At 40.7% G+C, this 7693-nt stretch overlaps 1 pseudogene; it reads right to left on the reverse strand.

Annotated features, from left to right (window-relative positions):
• Positions 1-756: 756 nt before the first annotated feature.
• On the reverse strand, positions 757-1773 carry LOC111554531 (annotated as a pseudogene).
• Between the last annotated feature and the right edge of the window lie 5920 nt (positions 1774-7693).

Here is a 7693-nt window from a genome sequence, read left to right on the forward strand (position 1 = left end):
AAATATGCAAAAGGCCTGTAAATTGTAGTATACTTACAAAAATAGGTATTCAAAAATATATTAAATACATTTTATAATGATTTTCACTAAGGACTAAAGTTTATTAAAAGTTTACATTCTTCAGAAAATTTAATTAACTAGAATATTCCATTCTCTTTTTTTTGCAGGGTGGCTGGGGGAACTTTCTGGTAAGCACTGTAAAGTCTGATGGGCAAACTCTAAAAGTGTTGTAACACTTAGACTATTCCATTCTGATTGAGAATTTACTCTAGTATATTCATTATTATAAACATCAAAATATTAGGGGCAAACCAACACCTACTAAGATGTCTAAATGGTGAATGTGCAGATGTGACTGGAGATTTCAAGACCTGAACTTAAAAAAAAAAATATTTTGAACCAGTAAGACATCTATATTTCCAATCATTGTTGGGGGGAAAAAAGGCATCAATCAGATTTTTTTTCACTGTTATAATAACTTGAATTTACCTTGCATTTTACAGAAGTCTATGAATGATTTTTAAAAAGCACCTCCTTACCCCATATCACTTTCCTCTGATAGTTACTAAGTAGGCAATGAGTATGTCAACAGCTTGAGCATCAGCATCTTACAAGGATTTCAGACCAACCAACCACTCACCAAACAACTTGGCAGCTTTTTTGTCTTATTTTTAATACAACAGTATATCCACTGTAATGGCAAACCTGTCCAGCCGCATCTCCACAACACGCTTTGCAAAATCAGTGATTAGCAAATTAGTTAGCTTTGGCACAGAGCTGTGCTCACTTGCCAGTGACAGCCTGGAAGCCGGTTTTGATACTGGCAACAGAACATCTAGAATGACAAATTTCACGCTGTGGGAAATAGAGTCGCCTGTCCTTCTGCAGGATTGCGTCTGGTGATTGGCATGTGTGACAAGTGACATATTCCTTGTTATATCTTCTCAAGACATTTTCTCTATTTCTGTTGGAATCTTTTTTTGATTACAAGTTGGTTATTACCATCTATAGAATCACTTGTACCCAATTCAGCCAACGAAAATGCAAGGAGATGTTTGGGCCGATGATGTAATAGTTAACAGATATCTGTTAAGTTGACAAAAGAAGTTTTCTTGGTTCCTACTCGGACAACCTGTGGAGGTTTCATGACAGATTTCCTTTTTTCCCCGGCAACCATATCTAGATTCTTTTCCCTCAGGATGTTGAACACTCGATTCAGTAGCTCCTCATATGTGTAGTCTCTTTTTGAGCCTGCCCAAGCAGGGCCTGATTACTGAATGACACACCATCATCTTTTTTGCTGTCTTCATCTTCCAGAGTCTCACCTTTCTCTAGTATTTCATCCTTATCTGGGAACTTGACCTTCTTTTTCTTCTTTTTGTTGCCAAACATAATGTCAAGGTCATCCTCTGGTTCAGCTGATTCTTGAACACTACTTTCAATCTGAAGATCCTTTACACCTTCAGCTTCATCAATATCAAATATCTTTTCAGTTTTTTTCTTCTTTTTCTCTCTATTAAAGAAGTTCAAGTCATCTAGATCATCAGAAGCATATTTTTTCCTACTGTCCTCTTCATCAGCTTCCAAGTCTTTGTCCTCAGTTGGCTCTGGCTCCACTTCTTTTGTTTCTGAAGGCTGAGTTTCCTCTGTTTGGGTATCCCCTTCCTCATCTAACATAAAAGGCTTCTTCTTCTTTTTCTTCTTACTCTTAGTAGGATCAAAAATCATGTCGTCCCCAGACATGGCTGCAATTTGAGTGAGCTCGGCACGGACCGGAAGTCAGATGGGTCAGCTGGAGTGCAATGGAGCGATTTCGGCTCACCGAAACCTCCCTCTCCCGGGTTCAAGCCATTCTCCTGCCCCAGTTTCCCGAGTACCTGGGATTACAGGCATACGGCACCACATCCGGCTAATTTTGTATTTTTAGTAGAGACGGGGGTTTCTCCATGTTGGTCAGGCTGGTCTCGAACTCCTGACCTCAGGTGATCCGCCCTCCTTGGCCTCCCAAAGGGCTGGAATTACAGGTGTGAGTCACCATGCCCGGCCCAGTCAGATTTTAAGAACAAGAAAAATAGGACTGAGAAGAGAATTGTTAACAAGGAAAGAGGAAAAATGTCTTAGGGAGTAATTTTCTTAAAAAAATATTACAGAGTTTGGGTAAAGGAAAACAATATAAATGGTCTCTATGGTAAGGAAGAATTCCACGGTCAGCTCAGCCTATGTGGGCTAGAAATAAAGCGGGTGATGGGGCCATTTATTATCATTCATTTATTTTGTTCTATTTTTGCTTTTTGCCTGGGATACTTTTAGACCATTTCTGTGTAAGGTATTTTCCCTTAGAATTTTACCTTGGGAGAAGGTGATTCAAACATTGAGGCATAGAAACCTTAGAAGATAGAAAACTCATTATCCATTAATGACAAAATTTTATTAATATACATCACACATTTTATTTACATTTGTGCTATCACAGAGATTTTTGAGAATTCAGAGGAAATCCTATTTTTGAGAAATATAATAAAACTAATCAAAGGTGCAGGATAAAATCATTAGGTGTATATATAAAGAATTTAATTAACACAGGTTTAATTTTTCAAAAATAACTTATTCATAATGAATATTTATTGATGCCCATAATGTACTATTACTGATATCAACATATCACAAATATTCTAGTAATAGCCGAGTGCTATGGCTTGCACCTATAATCCCAGTTACTTGGGAGGGTGAGGCAGGATTGCTTAAGGCCAGGAGTTCAAGACTAGCCTGGGCAACATAGTGAGACCTGGTCCCTAAAAAAATAAAAATAAAACAATTCTATAATGGGCCGGGCACAGTGGCTCATGCCTGTAATCCCACCACTTTGGAAGGCCAAGGTGGGTAGATCATGAGGTCAGGAAATCGAGACCATCCTGGCCAACATAGTGAAACCCCGTCTCTACTAAAAATACAAAAATTAGCTGGGCATGGTGGCACATGCCTGTAATCCCAGCTACTTGGGAAGCTGAGGCAGGAGAATCGCTTGAACCCGGGAGGTGGAGACTGCAGTGAGCCAAGATTGCACTACTGCACTCCAACCTGGTGACAGAGCGAGGCTGTCTCAAAGAAAAAAAAAATCTATAATATTAACAATTTATGGCAAATAGTTTGCAATATATACATTTTATCATTCAATAATAAAAAATTAAATTAGGTTCCAGATAGGCAAAAGAAAACAAGTTAATGACAATAAATATTCAGTTTAAAATGAATATTATAATTTTGTTAAGTAAAATAGTTGTAAACATAGATTACTTAGAATGTATATTTCTAAAGATAAAGTTCTTTGACCTCATTGTAAAAGTAGTTGAATCAGTGATTTATCTCAATCAAACATAATAAGATACAAATTTAATTTGCCTATGGAAGGTAAAATGTCCATGTTAGCTAAGACTGCATATTGTTTCCTTACTACTTTTATGAAAGTTACATTAGAAATGACAGCAACATTTTACCTTTATAGAATATCTATGTCAAAAAAATTTTACTAATGTATAAAATTAAACTGAGGGCTAGGTGAGGTGGCTCATACCTATAATCCCAGTACTTTGGGAGGCTGAGGCAGGTGGATCACGAGGTCAGGAGTTCAAGACCAGCCTGGCCAACATGGCAAAACCGCATCTCCACTAAAAATACAAAAATTAGCTGGGTGTGGTGGCACATTCCTGTAATCCCAGCTACTTGGGAGGCTGACGCAGGAGAATTGCTTGAAACCAGGAGGTGGAGGTTGCAGTGAGCCAAGATCATGCCGCTGCACTCCAGCCTGGGCGAAAGAGCAAGACTCCATCTCAAATAAAAATAAAAATAAAAATAAACTCAAGCACAGAGAAGGATATAAGAAAATCAACATGTTAATCATGAAGCATGGATATGACACAGTTCTCGTATCATGGGATATCTTTATTTGGCTTTTGCAGGAAAGACACTGAATCATACCCAGGTAGTATACCCCTACTTGGCAGCAATATTTTTTCTTCAAAAAAAATGTTTATTCACATTCTGAGAGAATGGAGAAAATAAACAAAAATTTAAAAAATTAAAATGTTATGCTTTGTGATAAAAATACTTGCCGTAGAATGTTTATATTTGAATCTTTTAATACAATTTTTTTTTGTTTTCTTTTTACTTTTTTCTTTTTCTTAGAGGCAGGGTCTCACTACATTGCCCAGGCTGGTCTTGACCTCCTGGCTTCAAGCAATCCTCCTGCCTTGGCCTCCCAAAATTTTGGGATTACAGGCATGACCCACGGTGCCTGGCCTATAGTTAAACTTCAATTAAATTTTAAGGTATTCTATTAGAAAAATTTCAACGGGAATATGGATAGAAACCACCCAAACTACTATTCTTTATACCATGGCTCTTTGGTATGTAGGTAAGACCATGTCCCGCTCATTAACAATGATGTATTGCACCAGTGTCAGCTCCTTCAAGTTCTGTCAGCTTGTATTATTTTTCCTGTTTAGTGCAGTTATAGGTCAAATTTCCATTTCTCTATCATCTTTGTTCCCATTACTGTTAAAGAGAATATTGCATTCTGACAAAATATGCCAGTGCTAAAGGACTCATAAATCAGCCATATGATATAATGATCACCTCTACTTTGTTTTACATACTTTCCTCTTTCTCTGCCATCTCTGGGATAAACAGTCCCTAGAATAGGAAATTCTTCAGATGAATCTGAATAATTCCCTTGTAAACAAATTATTTTGACAGAAAAGCACATACACAATCCCTCAGCCTGACGCTGTTCTCCCCTTCTCTCTATAAACCAAGATGCTCCTTGTCTTCAAATGCCAACGAATCATCTGTTTCACAGAACCATTCATAGAGAATCCAATGCCACCTCTCTGCTTACTCCACGGAGTGATTACTTTGTCTCATTTTCCAGAGCTGTTTAGTATACCTGGCTTTACACCTTCTTTTAATATGTTTGTATATTTTTCTCATGTTTTCTCTCCTTCACTACATTGCTAATGCTTCAATATTCGATACAAGGGTTGGCCGGGCTCGGTGGCTCATGCCTGTAATCCCAGCACTTTGGGAGGCTGAGGCAGGCAGATCACGAGGTCAGGAGATTGAGACCATCCTGGCTAACACAGTGAAACCCTGTCTCTACTGAAAATACAAAAAATTAGCTGGGCATAGTGGCGGGCGCCTGTAGTCCCAGCTACTCAGGAGGCTGAGGCAGGAGAATCGCTTGAACCCAGGAGGCAGAGGTTGCAGGGAGCTGAGATCACACCACTGTGCTCCAGCCTGGTGACAGAGCAAGACTCTGTCTCAAAACAAAAAAAATTAGACACAAGTTTGTTCCAACCAGGAATGGACTAATATTTGCCTGTAGTCCTATGAATTCAAATGAAACATTTTAATTTTTTCCTAGTTCCAAAATCTCATTCAAATCTATCCCCTCCCTTCCAACCCCCCAGGACCAAGGTCCTAGTTCAGGCTCTCATTGTTTCTCACCTGATGACTACAATAATCTTCTAATTATTTACCTAGCCTTCACTCTCTGACCTCTGACAATTCGTCTTGATTTCTTTCCCAGTTATCCTTCTAAAACAGTTCTAATGGTGTCACTCCCTAGCCTAAAAGCCTTCCATGGCTCCCACTGTCTACCAAATTAAATCACTTTGGTATTCAAGGATTTACAAACTAATACTATCCTCCCTTTGTAATCCCACTTCCAATCACCCTTGCTACTCTATGCTATAAGCTACTTTTTTTTTCATTTTAAAATTTTTACTGTTTGAGACAAGGTCTTACTCTGCTGTTCAGGCTGGAGTGCAGTGGTACAAATTGTAGCTCACTGTAACCTCTAACTCCTGGGCTCAAGCAATCTTTCCACCTCAGCCTTAAGAGTAGCAAGGACTATAGGCATGTGCCATCACACTCAGCTAATTTTTTTATTTTTCTTTATTTTTGAGACTGAGTCTAGCTCTATTGCCCAGGCTGGAGTGCAGTGGCACAATCTTGGCTCACAGCAACTGCCACCTCCCAGATTCAAGCAAATCTCCTGCCTCAGCCTCCTGTGTAGCTGGGATTACAGGAGCCTGCCACCATGCCTGGCTAATTTTTGTAGTTTTAGTAGAGATGGGATTTCACCATGTTGGCCAGGCTGGTCTCAAACTCCTGACCTCAAGTGATCCACCAGCCTCGGCCTCCCAAAGTGCTGGGATTACAGGTATGAACCACTGCACCAGGCCCCTACTAATTTTTTAGAAAATATTTTTGTAGAGATAAGGTCTTGCCATGTTGCCTAGGCTGGTGTCAAACCACTGACCTCAAGTGATCCTCTCACCTCAGTTTCCCAAAGTGCTGGGATCAAAGGAGTGAGCCACTGCACCTGGTCTCTATGGACTATTGTTTACCAAATACATTTTTGCCTATCACTATCTTCTTTCACTTTCTCTTCCCAAAATGGGCTTCTTCACCTATTCATATTTTGCTCTGTAAAACAATCCAGCTCAACAGGATCACCTCCTAACACCTTTCTTCCGTTCCTAGTCAAACTTGTCCTTCTCCTTTCCAAGGCATGCTGTTTATGTCTCTGTTTTACACTTGCCATCTGCTTCGTACTCTAGAAGTAGTCCTGTCTTTATCTCCCTTTTATACTGTGAACAACTTGAGAGCATGGGTGATGATTTATTCCTATTTCTATGGCCACAGCCTAGCAAGTGGAGTGGGAGGAGGAGAGTACCTGTCCCTGGGAAATGAAAATATTTCTTTTCTTTTTTTTTTTTTTTTTTTTGAGATAGGGTCTCACTCTGTTACCCAGGCTGGAATGCAATGGCACAATCAGGGCTCACTGCAGCCTTGACCTCCCGGGCTCAAACAATCCTCCTGCCTCAGTCCCCCAGTTATCTGGGACTACAGGTGTGGGCCACCATGCCTGGCTTTTGTGTGTGTTTTTTTTTTTTTTTGAAATAGAGTTTCACTCTTGTTGCCCAGGTTGGAGTGCAATGGCGCGATCTCGGCTTACAACTTCCGCCTCCAGAGCTCAAGCAATTCTCCTGCCTCAGCCTCCCGAGTAGCTGGGACTACAGGCATGCGCCACCCCGCCCGGCTAATTTTGTATTTTCAGTAGACAGGGGGTTTCTCCATGTTGGTCAGGCTGGTCTTTTAACTCCCGACCTCAGGTGATCCGCCTGCCTCGGCCTTGCAAAGTGTTGGGATTACAGGCGTGAGCCACTGCGCCCAGCCCTGCCCGGCTAATTTTGTTCATTTTTTGTAGAGGTGGGGTCTCCCTACGTTGCCCAGGCTGTTGTCATACTCCTAGACTCAAGTCATACTCCTGGACTCAAGCCATCCTCCCTCCTCGACCTCCCAAAGTGTTGGGATTACAGGCGTTAACTACCACGCCTGAAGGAAAACATTTCTGGTGTCTTAAAGGCATGGGGCAATTTCAAGCCTGTTTGTTGGAAGTAGTTCACATTGTTTAATTACAGACATTCACCTGACCATGGCCGGGTGTGGTGGCTCACGCCTGTAAACCCAGCACTTTGGGAGGCCAAGGCAGGAGAATCACTTCAGCCCAGGAGTTGGAGACCAGCCTGGGCTATAGCGAGACTCTGTCTCATCTCTCTCTCTCCAGATATACATAAAAGACATTCACCTGACCTGAGGAGTCCAGAGACCTTATAAACTGCTCTAGCTA

This window comes from Piliocolobus tephrosceles, chromosome 6 (genome assembly GCF_002776525.5).
Source record: "Piliocolobus tephrosceles isolate RC106 chromosome 6, ASM277652v3, whole genome shotgun sequence".
NCBI lineage: Eukaryota > Metazoa > Chordata > Mammalia > Primates > Cercopithecidae > Piliocolobus > Piliocolobus tephrosceles.